We start from the raw sequence: 12,750 nt of genomic DNA, 5'->3' as shown, positions 1-12,750 counted from the left end.
ACTCTCTCTCTCTCTAAGTCTCAAGTTCTTCATCTGACTTGTTCAAGGTCACACAAGTATTATGGGATGAAGCCAAGAGTTGAACCCAGGCAGTCTGAATCTAAAACCTACACATTTAACTACTGCACGATATTCCTTCCCTCATACGAAGCACATTTAATCACCCAGCTGAGACCTGCATTTAAATCATTCAAACATGAAATTTTTAAGGAATGAGATGCCTTTTCATCGAAGTTAATGTACTTTCTGAGGTTTCTATAGCAACAAAAATCTAAAATCACCTCTGGTGGTATTATTTACAAAAGAAGAGAGGCATTCCTGCTGACCCTTTATCAGAGAATTTGTTTTTTCAGGACAGATCTGGCCACACAGAAGAGAATTGTGCAATGGATTCTCAAAGATGTGATTGCTCCACCTGAGTGCATTAATACAATCAACAAATATTTTTCTAATGCTTATTATGTACTAGACCAAAGACATTAAAACATTGTCGCTTCTTTTCTCAAGTAACTCAGAGTCCGATAGAAAACACAAATGTATTACAAACGCCAAGCCATCACGTGACCTGATTAGTGATTCAGTAGAGCCAATCCCAAAATGCAATGGGAGCTAACAAAGGTGAAAACATAACTGACTGGTGAATCCAAATCAACTTCCTAAAGAGGTAAAAACTGAGTAGCTATTCTCCAGGTGAGGGGCAAACCAATCATTCCCAAACACCTCATTGTTTTTCCAGTTTCCCTCTGTCATGCTCCCCATTACCACATTTGCATTCCCTTGGATCACCTCCCAAACAAGCTACCTGCAATCAAGGGCTTGCCTCAGGGTATTCTTTCAGGAAAATCCAAACTAAGATGAAATCAATCAGGTTTTTCATTCAGTTCCTTGGGGAAACCATTTACAGTTAACTCAAGAAGATGAGCCCTCCAGGATCCACTAAAGCAAACTCACCTGCATTACAGGATTCAGGATGAAAATCTCCCAGCAGAGAGTGACCCAGTACTGATCCCTGATCACATCCCTCCTTCTTCTAGGGGCCAAATTTGACCAACTGGAAGCACCTACAAAAGCAAAGCTCAAGAGGACGTCATCTGCATTTCTGAGCATTTCTCTTTGAGGAGCCAAAAGATGCATTCCACTTTCACAGAGCCAGGTCACTGTGGTCTCTCTATGGTCATCCCAGCATGCTCCACAGGCAGCCGTTAGGAATGTCCAGTTGCAATGCTGCTGGAAGCATTGCTCACCACACTCTCCACGTCCCTCATGTAGGGTTCTACACCTGTGAGTTGCTGCTCCAAAATACTATTAGAAAGAGTTTTGCTTCCTGTGACTGAGTGAGATACTTTTCTATTTTGGTTATAAGATCTATGATGCTGATTATGTCTTTTTTTTTAATCCTCACCTGAGATCATGTTTCTATTGATTCTGGAGACAAAGGAAGAGAGAAAAAAAAGAGCAAAGGAAGGAGGGATAGGGAGATGGGAGGGAGAAAGAAACACCTATTGGTTGCTCTCTGTCTGTTCACCAACCAGAGATCAAACCCACAACTCAGGCATGTGCTCTGACCAGGAATTGAATGGACAACACTTCAGTGTAGGGGATGATGTTCCAACCTACTGAGCCATGTGACCAGGGCATATTATGTCTTCTTTTTAACTCTGACCACCACAAGCTCAGTGTCAAATACAAAGTTCACCTACAGGCAAAAGCCTTTGACTATCACTGTAACTTAGCTCATGTTCCTTCTGTCACCAAGCTACATGTTTTCCTGTTTTTATTTCTGTCCCCCTTATTCTGATTCTTGGTTTCTATTTAATAATATTGTATTGCAAGTGACCTTATAATCAACTGCCTCAAATCTTTTGTGAAATTCAGTCAAAAAACATTTGAGTGTCTACAAATGTCAACACTATATTCAACAAGAGGACAGTGAGCAAGACAGCCACAGTCCCTAGTGTCACAGGGCTTACTTCCAGAAGGAATGGGGTGGAATATAAATAAGCATATTATTACATGGTAAATTCTTTGTAGAACAAAATTTGTCTACCAAATGGACACTTTTTCTTCTACCAGAAAGAAACAAAAAAAATTACTATTTTCATTTTTGTCTTTATTATGAAGACACTTGGACAGTGTTTAATTCTCAATTCCTATAATTCCTATCAGACTCCTAATACAAGTAACTCTTCACCTTTTTTCCAAAATTATTTCTGATAATTTTTTGACCATTCTCTTTTATATGGCTTATTCTTGTCCATCATAAGTTATTTTCTGCAAGAGTGAGAATACACATCTTAGTAAACTAGTGCTTTACCTGAAGCCCTGAGATTGCATCCCCTAAATGCATAATGCGTTCCTATAAGACAGATCAGTTCAGTTAATAACAAGTTCCGATGATCTGAAAACCAGAGTCCAGGTTACATTAATGCTGCTGTGAATCACCTCAAGTGGTAATGGCAAAGAGATAAGGTGGTAGCACCTCTTGCTTTCCCGATATCTTCAAACTATCTCTTCAGGGAGAGCATTCAATTCAAATCTGGAACCCATATCTCAGGTAGACTCAGGTAATCAGAAAAAGAGTAGCTGGAATGGTAAAAACCCTTAAAAAATGAATCAGTAGGAACTGATAAAACAACTATAGAAATTTACCTTGGAGAAGACAACACTGAGTAGGAAAATCTATCTTTAAATATCTGAAGAGAAGTGGAGTAATGAGTGGAAGCTTTAACTATGAATAAGGAAGAACTTTCTAATCACACAGCCTGTGGATTGCTGCTCCTTCTAACTCAGACTGGCTCCTAATGCTGGCTTTTCCTTGCAACCAGACCCATGAATCACCCTACTGTATTTTCATCTTTAAAAAGCCTGAGAGGTAATGAGCTCCTCGTCACTTAAAGTAATGAAGCAAAAGTTAGACAAGCATTTGATAGGGATGTTGCTAACAAAGGTTAGGTCTTTCCCAGGTATCTGTCAAATATCTGGGATCTGAAAATATGACTGTCAAGTGGAGGGAAGCCAGCTCCTTCCAAGATCTTAGGTCTTTGATTAGAGCAAGATGTGCTGCCTCTCCTCTCACACTCTGCAGAAGTCTTTCCCAATTTTTGTAAGTGCATTCCTCTCACCCCCATTCCAACACATTGCTCACACAGGGCGGAACAGATGCTGGGGTAATGCCAGCTAAAATTAAAAGCAAGAGGAGCAAAAAAAAAACTATTTTGTAATAAATATATCAGCAAAAAATTTATTTCCTGAAAGGATTTGGCAGCAAAGGAGCAGCTGCTGTCTCTTTTGTGGTTCTTCCTTCTCTCACTTTTATAGCCTGATTAATATGCCAATCAGATATTTGTAATCAGGAGCAGGGGACATTAACCTCATAAAGTGCCTAAAATGTACCTTATCTGAATAAAGAAGGACATATTTTGTGAACTGGCCTCTTTGCTCTTTTTTTATTTCTGATTGCACTGTGAAAAGGACCACAGATCCCCACCATCTGCCAGCCCTCCAGTCCTTGCTCCAACAGCTGGAGAGCAAGGACCTCCCCTGTGCTAGGGCACCTCGGTACCCACTGAAGCTGTCCCAAAAGACCACAGCCCTGAAATAGGTCTTGACACTCCCTGGCTTTCTCCAGCCATTCAAACCAAAGACTGCTACATTGGAAAGGCTGGCCCTGAGTGACCTCACCAATTTCTGAACATGAATGAGCCAGCCCATCATTACGGGGCCTTTGGACATTCACACACAAGTGGTAATTAATCCCTATAAGCTACAAGCCCTCTGAGAAATATAAAGGTTGATAAGGTGTGGCAGCTACTCTCAGAAGGCTTGTAATCTAGAGTAGATAGGTTATACATGCAACTAAGTAAAAAAGACAAAATGTAAAAAAGGTAAGGAGCACAGAGTCACTTCAGATAAAATGAATAGGAGTTCAGAGTGGGGAATAATATACGCATATTGTGAGGGGGAGGCACATTCTGGAAGAAGGTGCCATTGGGTCAGGCCTTGGGAAAGGAGTGAGACTTGGACAAGCAAAGACAGGAGGAAGGTGGTAGTAGAGCGACGGAAGAGGGAAAGACCCAATTAAGGAGAAATCCTAAACAAAGACAAAGGTAGGGACACACAGACCATGTTCTCTGAGGGTGAAGTAACCAATGTAAAGCATAGGGTAGGGCAGAGAACAATGGAGAAAGGAAGGCTAGAGCCAGAAAAGGGAACATTTACTTCCTGTGATTACACCACTTTCCACAGTTGTTACTCTACCCTGTTGGCTAATCAATGCCATTCATTCCTGAATATCCTTCCAACCCTGCCCCTTGCAAAATGAGGTGTACCCAAGACCAGTTCTAGACTACATGTCCTGCAGTGTGCTACTCCATCCAGAATCTACATTCTCCTTTGAAATAGTTGAACAAATAAATATATGTGTGTATGTGCCTATGACAGAAGTATGTCTATGTTGAGCATATTTGGCAAAATGTCGACAACTGTTGGATGTAGGTGATGGATATATGTGTGTTTACTGTTCTCTTCTTCCTGTTCTTTGAGATTCTGACAGGATTTTAAAAGTAAATCATTGAATCCTGAGTTACTGGCCTGAGAATCATCAGAGGAAGGCATCCCCAGCAACATCTGGCCAGATTTTCCCAAGCCTGACTTTCAGTATAAACCAGCCTGAGTCCACGCTGTGCTCAGATTGGGGGTTGCTGGGATCCTGGGTCACGTCTCTGTGATGCCCATGGTGCAACTGCCGAGCTAATAGGCAACAAAATATAATCATGTGTGGGAAGCAAAAAGAGCAGAGCAGTTTGCCATTTGTTCATTTTCACAAGTTGTGGGCGCTTTCAATGGCAAAAATATTCACAGGGTTAAGAATCAGCTTGTTTAGTAAACTGCAATTAGCATGAACTGGGTCTCCTCAGCTTCTGGAAAGGGGATAAATATAGATGTCGATGTTTGCTGTGCAAAGACAGAGCCCCAAGCTTCTATTTTAGAACTTCAGAAAGAAAGGAAAAAAATCCTGTGTAAGGGGCACCCCCAGGCAAGAAGGAAGCCTTGGCTCTAGACCCACTCTGAAAATGATGGGGAAATACTGTCTGCTCACCCGAGAGTCCAGGGCCCAGAAGTGAACCCTAGACAATCCCTGGAGGGACCCTGCTGGAGGCAGAAAGCAGGGAGGTTAAACACGGACGCTGGAAGCAGGTAGCTTGGGTTTGATCCCAACTCTCTGCTTGCTGGCTGTGTAACTCTGGTAGAACACAGCTTAACCTGCTGGGCCTCACTTTCCTCGTCTGTACGAGGGAAATGGGATGTGGCACAAAGTATGCGGCCTATGTGTATTAGCAGTTGTTATCCTTTCACCTTTCAAAACGTAAAAGGAAAATTAACATTAATACACTATTAACGAATGCAGGCCTTACTTGAATTTCACCAGTGTTTCCACTACGGGTCCAGGACCTCATTCAGGACCCCACCTCGCATTATGTCATCAGGTCCCTGTAGACTCCCCCAGTCTGGGACAGTTCCTCGGTCTTGACTTTTCATAACACTGGCACATTTTTTTAATCACAACAGATTTATTTATAATAACTTAAAATTGGCAACACCCATCAGTAGAACTGGCCAGTCACTTTGGAGAATGTCTCTCAGTTTTGGTTGGTTCCATGTTTTTGAAAACTAAATGGATGTTAGGTATTCTGGGCAAGAATATCACAGCAGTAATACTGTGCCCTTCTCAGCACATTATGTCAGAGGAACACGACTCCAATGTCTTATTACTGGAGATGTTACCATATTATTACTAGGTTACCCTAGTGTCTGCCAAGGTTCTCCATTGGGAAAGCACATTTCCCTCAGTGTGAACGTTTTCCAGGGAAATACTTTGAGACTATGCAAATGTCCTGTTTCTCATCACATTGTTGCCTACTACTTTTATCATCTCTCAATGATTCTTGTCTTCCACAACTATCAATGTGGTGTTTGCCTAATGGTGATTTTCTGCTTCCATAATATTCACTACATTTATTCATGGGAATTCTACTTTAAGAAAGAGCTGTCCTTTCTCTCCTATTTATTTATTCAGCTGTTTACATAAATATGACTCATGGATATTTATTTTATCATACAGGTTAAAATCCATTGCTTAATTTACTTATTGTTATTGTTGTTCTTCCTCAAATCATCCAAGTTTTGGGCATTAGGAGCTAATTCAAGTTGGTTTCAGGACTCTGATCATTGTAATGTCATGGTTAATCAGATGTCAATATGAGGGAAAACCATGAAAGGTATACAGAAACTCTGTATGCTATTTTTTGCAACTTTCATATAAGTCTAAAACTATTCCAAAATAAAAAGTTTTTTAAAAGTTAAAAAGGACTTGAAGGGAGCATAAAGACAACATCTGGGGTACCGATAATGTTCTATTTTTATCTGGGTGTTGGCCACATTGGGGTATTTAGTTTGTGTTCATCAAGCTGTACACTTATGATTTGCCTATCTTTCTTTGCGCCTGTTTTGCCTTAGCAAAAAAGTTTTGAAAGGTGGTAACAGAGCTTTGTAAATATTGTTTGAAGATCATTTAGCTATAAAATACATGGTAACAGGAAAAAAAAACAAGCAGGGATTCCTACAAGGGGAATGTTGTGAAGTTGCAAACCATCCTTGATCATCACTGGGGGAGTCCACAGTCAGGAGGAGCTGGGACCAGGGTCTCCTTCTGGGTCTTACTCAAATCCCTTGTACTGCCACTGTGTTCTGTGTCATCTTCTGAGTCGTATGCATTTTCCAAGGGAAGCCATGCTGGGTCCATTCAGATAGTCACTTTTTTGGACAAAAGCCAAAATATTTTATCCGGTCTCAGCCCCTCTGTCTATAATTCCCTGGAGCTCCATCTGTAGGCTATACCAAAAGTCTGCTTTGCACTACATCATCTTCAGAAAATGTGTGTGCCCTAACCTACACGACCATCAGCAAGGCTCTCGGGGTTTAAACAACATGTTCAAGATTATACATTAATGCATGATTATATCCCTAATCATTTTTCCATGTTCTGCACTTATTTATATCTCAAATTTTCTTTTATTTGAATTACCTTCTTTCTGTCTTACTAATCTTTACCCTTCAGAAAATCAGAATGCTGGTCAACTCCACAGGTAATGTCATTCTTACACAAGCGCACACACACAGTTGTTAGAAACCATTCTTGTGAGCCCTTCAAAGTCATATTATGGTCTCTATATGGTGCCACTCATTTGTGAAGAGTGAAGGGTATTCATAACTGAAGACCCCAGTCTGTGTAAGAAATAAAAATATCCAAGGTTTCAAAAGGAAAGAAATACTTTTTCATGAAATATTTTTAAAGGTTTTCCTGACCCATCAATCACAATGGCATAAACTTTAATTATTCAAAATGCAATTTTATTTTTGGAATCAAAGATTTGGATCTTTCTTCACAAGGTAAAAGTTTTGAGACATTCACTTTGTTGAGTGCTCTGTGAAATTTTCTGACCTTATTAGAATTTAACACTCTGTGAGATAAATGGGTGTCCATGACTGAGAATAAGAAGGTTCTCTCAATCTATTTTCTGAAAAGACCATCCTAAACCACAAATCAGATCATGTCACTCCTCTGTTTAAAAATCTCCTTGGCTTCCTTGCTGGACACTTCTAGTTGACTGTTCAATCTCTATCCTTCCCCTTTTTTGTGGCTAACCCAACCCGGATTTTACCCAAGCATTAGACAGATCTGTTGTGTTTGGGAAATGCATCCCTCCCAAATTCCAGGATATGATTCAAAATACCCTTTGTTGATTACCACCCCCCACCCCCCATTCAGATGCTTACTTTTCCAAACTCAATTGCAGCCAGATAGGGGTAGTGTCTTATGTAGCTTTTACCAGGGAGATGTACAGGGAAGTCATCTTGAAAATGTCCAGGAAAATTGCTACAAACTCAAAAAGGAAAGGTTTTTGGCACTACCACTCCCTCTTTCTACCTACCATATTCTGGCACATAGTTTTGTCAGAGGTTATATTTAAAACCACAGTTTCCATATAGTAACCTGTGGCAGAGACTGCTGGCTGATCAGAAAACCTGTTCTCTTCTTTCTAGGCTTATTGAAGCTCTTAAGTTTCCTTCTTCCCTTGCAGTTAGGCATAACTGGATTCTAGTAAATAGATCACGGGGCACAGTACTCTGCAATACTTCTGGGGCAAGCATATCAAAAGCTCTCATTAATGGTCCTCTGCATTCTTTTCCCTCCCGGCCTGATGCAAATCAGTATATTAGTCCTAGAAGATGTACTGAAACAGGTGGAGAAGAGAAACCTTGAGAAAAACCACCCGCTTATTAGGAAACCTGTCTTGAATTTTATAGAAAAGAGATACAAACTTTCCCTGTATTAAGCCATTTAGAACTGGGGGAGTTGTCTCGTATAGTAGCTAACATCCCACTAACCAAACCATGCGACAAAAAGTGTGAGAATGGAAAGATCCTGAGTCGTTGAAAACATTGTTGAGATGCTGCACCAAACTGGAATGATCTCCAGACTATTGGCTCTATGACAGAATGAAATGTCTTTATCACTTAAGCCTCTGTCAGCTAGATAGTCTATTACTTGCAGCCTAAAACATTACTAATTGATCAACTATAAGTACCTAAACATAAAAAAAAATTATATATTGGTCATCAAGTTCTTTATCAATCTGACCCCAATTTACCCTTTCAGACTCACTATCAGCCACTGTCCACCTCTCATGAACCTGGATCCCATAATGAAGTAATTCTGTTCCCTGATTTACTGTGGACCATCATGCTTCTTTGATGTGGCATGTGTTCATCCATCTCCCAAGACTGTTCTTCCTTCCCCTCTCCACTGAAGTGTTCCTGAAGGATCTCAAATCAAATGGTACTCAGTCCTGCATTTTCCCCTGACTCCAGCATGCAAAATTAATTTGTTCCTTCAACTATATTCCACAGAGCCTTGGGAGAACCGCTAACACAGTGCTTAGCTGTTTGTTCGCCAGTTTACTTGTCTGCCTCCCTCACTACACAGAGATTATAATTCTTTTACTTCTGCTTACCCAGCACCTGGCACAGTCCCCATAGAGGACTCTTGATAAACACTTGAAGAATCATCACATGCTGAATTGTTTAATTTTTTTCCCCAGAATTGACAGAATCTGTTAAGATTAACCTGTTTATCCCCCCTTGTTTCAGAGGTGAAAAAATAAAATAAAAAGCTCAAGAATTTAGTGTTGGAACTGCTATGGAACATAAACATTCTTATTTTCACACCACTGATTTTTTTAACATTTTCTAGTTTCTAAGCTGAAGCTATTTTTTTAGTTTGACCACTTTATTCAACTCTGGTGACATGACTTTCCCCCAGCTCTAGCTTTACCAGTCACAGAAATAATTTTTCATAAATCCTATTGTGAACACAAGGAAGAAGAAAGAATTATCAGAAAGTAGAAAAAAGTACATCCTAGCTTGGAAATCAGTCATCCCTAGGATCACATTAACATAGCAAACCCTGCCTTACCCAAAACTTCCTGGTCTGCAATCCAGGCCTCCATGCTGGGCCTAGAAGCTATGCCTGACTTTCAACCAGAATGCATGGGGCTTGATACCCTGCAGGACCATGACCAGGCTAACCCCTCTCCTGGAGGCAGCTGAACTCTGCCCTCTGGTCTACCAGCCCCTGCCTGGATTCCTGTTCCAGGTTGAAAAGAACACTAGAAACACAATGATGACACCAAATCTGACATGTCGTCCCTGGAGCCTCCTGCTGTTGTACCTACTCCAGATTGGAGCCCAGGAATACTGAGCTCAGCCTGGATAATCTTTGACTTCTCCAACACTCTCCACATGCTCAGTTCATGCAAGGTGAGACATAAAGAAGGAGTAGTGGTGGCCTTATGGAAGGGCTTTGTCCAAAATCAATACTCATTTTCTTAACATTACTAATCATTAGGGAAATACAAGTAAAATTCACAGTGAGATGTTACCTCACATCCATCAGGATGGCCACAAACAAAAGTATGGAGAATAAGTAGTATTGGCAAAGATGAGAATGTAAATGGTGAAGTCATTACAAAAAACAGTATGGATGTTCCTCAAAACATTAAAAATAGAATTACCACATTATCCAACAACCCCACTTCTGGGTATATATCCAAAACCACTCAAAGCAGAATCTTAAAGATATATTTGCACATTCATATTCATTGTAGAATTATTTACAATAGCCAATGCTAGGAAGCAAACTAAATGTCAACCAATAGATGAATGTATAAAGAAATGTGGCATACACATACAATAAAATATTATGCAGCCTTTAAAAAGATATAAATTCTGTCACATGCTACAACATGGATTAACCCCCAGGACATTATGTTAAGTGAAACAAGCCAATCACCAAAAACTAAATAATGTATGATTGAAATTATAGAAATAATTTCATTTGTTACTGTTGCTATATAAGAAAGCAATTGACCTTTGTATACTAACCTTGTATGCTGCATTAATTAATTCCAGGATGCAATATCATTTATACTAGCACCCCCAAAAACATAATACTAAGGTATAAGTCTAACAAAATATGTACAAAATCAATATGAGGAAAGCTACAAAACTCTGATGAATTAACTCAAAGAAGAATTAACTAAGTGGAGAAATATTCCATCCTCATGGATAGGAAAACTCAATATTGCTAGGATATCAGTTCTTTTCAAGTTAATCTATAGATTCAATGTAATCTCAACCAAAATCTCAGTGGTTATTTTGTGGATACTGACAAATGAATCCTAAAGCTTATGAAAAGAGGCAAGAGTCAGAATAGCCAACACAATATTGAAGGAGAAGAACAAAGTTGGCAGACTGAGAATATGCAATGTCAAGACTTACTGTACAAAGCTATAATAATCAAGACAGTGTGGTATTGTTGAAAGAATGGGCAAATCGAGCATCCAGATAGCACTTTAACAACCTGTGCTGAAACAACTGGTCATGCGAAAAAATGAATCTAGACAAAAACCTTCACAAAAATTAACTCAAAATGGATCATAGACTTAAAAGTAAAATGTGAAACTAAAAAACTCCTAGAAGATAACGTAGCAGAAAATCCAGGTAATCCTGGGTATGGTGATGACTTTTTAGATACAACACCAAAGACACAATCCATGGAAGAAATAATTGATAAGCAAGACTTCACTAAAATGAGAAACTTCTGGTCTGCAGAGGACAATGTCAAGATAATAAGATAAACCACAGACTGGGAGAAAATGTTTGTAAAAGACACATCTGTTATTCAAAATATATAAAAAATTCTTAAAGTTTAACAATAAGAAAACAAGCAATCTAATGTAAAAAATGAGTCAAAGACTTTAACAGATACCTCATCAAAGAATATACACAGACAGCAAATAAGCATCATGTTATGAAGGAAATGCAAATTAAAACAACAATGAGAAACCACTACATACCTGTTAGAATGGTCAAAGTGTAAAATGCTGGCAACACCAAATACTGGCAGAGATGTGGAGTGACAGGGACTCTCCGGCATTGCTGCTGGGAATGCAAAACGGTACAACTGCATCGAAAGATGGCTGTTTCCTATAAAAGTAAACATATTCTTACTATATATTCCAGTAAGTGCACTCTCTGCTATTTATACAAAGGAGATGAAACCTCATGCCCACACAAAAACCTGAACATGGACGTTTACACCAACTTTATCGATCATTGCTAACACTTGGACTCCACCACATTGTGCTACAGAATGTCAAAAGTTAAACACTGGTACCTCTACACAGTGGAATATTATTCAGCACTAAAGAGGAAGAGTTATCCAGCCATGAAAGATTACCAAGTGAGAGAAACCAATCTGAAAAGGCTGCATACTGTATGGCTCCACCTACATGACATCCTGGAAAAGGCAAAACTGTGGGATCAGCAAAAAGATCAGTGGTTGCTAGGGCTGGGTTTGGGGGAATGACAAATAGGTGAAACACAGAAAAATTTTAGGGCAGTGAAAGCACTCTGTATTTTACTATAATGATCCATACATGTAATTATACATTTGCCAAACCCATAGATGTACAACACCAATAGTTAAACTATAGACTTGGATGACTATAATGAGTCAAGGTAGCTTCACCAGTTATAACAGTGTACCCCTCTACAGGTGGATGGTGATGATAGGGGAGGCTATGCATGTGTAGGAATGGAATATGTAGGTAATCTCTGACCTTTCCTCTCAATTTTCCTGTGGACTTGCAATTGCTCTTTAAAAAAAGTTGTTTGGTTTTTCTTTCTTTATTTTAATGTATTTTATTGATTATGCTATTACAGTTGTCCCATTTTCCCCTTTCACTCCCCTCCACCCTACCCACCCCCTCCCACCCACATCCCCCCACTTTAGTTCATGTCCATGTGTCATAAGTTCTTTAGCTTCTACATTTCCCATACTATTCTTACCCTCCCCCTGTCTATTTTCTACCTACTGTCTATGCTACTTATTCGCTGTACCTTTTCCCCCTCTCTCCTGCTCCCACTCCCCTGTTGCTAACCCTCCATGTGATCATTTCTGTGGTTCTGTTCCTGCTCTATTTATTTGCTTAGTTTGCTTTTGTTTTAGGCGTGGTTGTTAACAACTGTGAGTATGATGTCTTTTTTTACTGTTCATACTTTTTATTTTCTTTTTCTTAGATAAGTCCCTTTAACATTTCATATAATAAGGGCTTGGTGATGATGAAC

Source organism: Phyllostomus hastatus, unplaced genomic scaffold (assembly GCF_019186645.2).
Source record: "Phyllostomus hastatus isolate PE091 unplaced genomic scaffold, TTU_PhHast_1.1 phas_contig_34, whole genome shotgun sequence".
Lineage (NCBI taxonomy): Eukaryota > Metazoa > Chordata > Mammalia > Chiroptera > Phyllostomidae > Phyllostomus > Phyllostomus hastatus.
Note: the sequence above shows the minus strand (reverse complement) of the source record.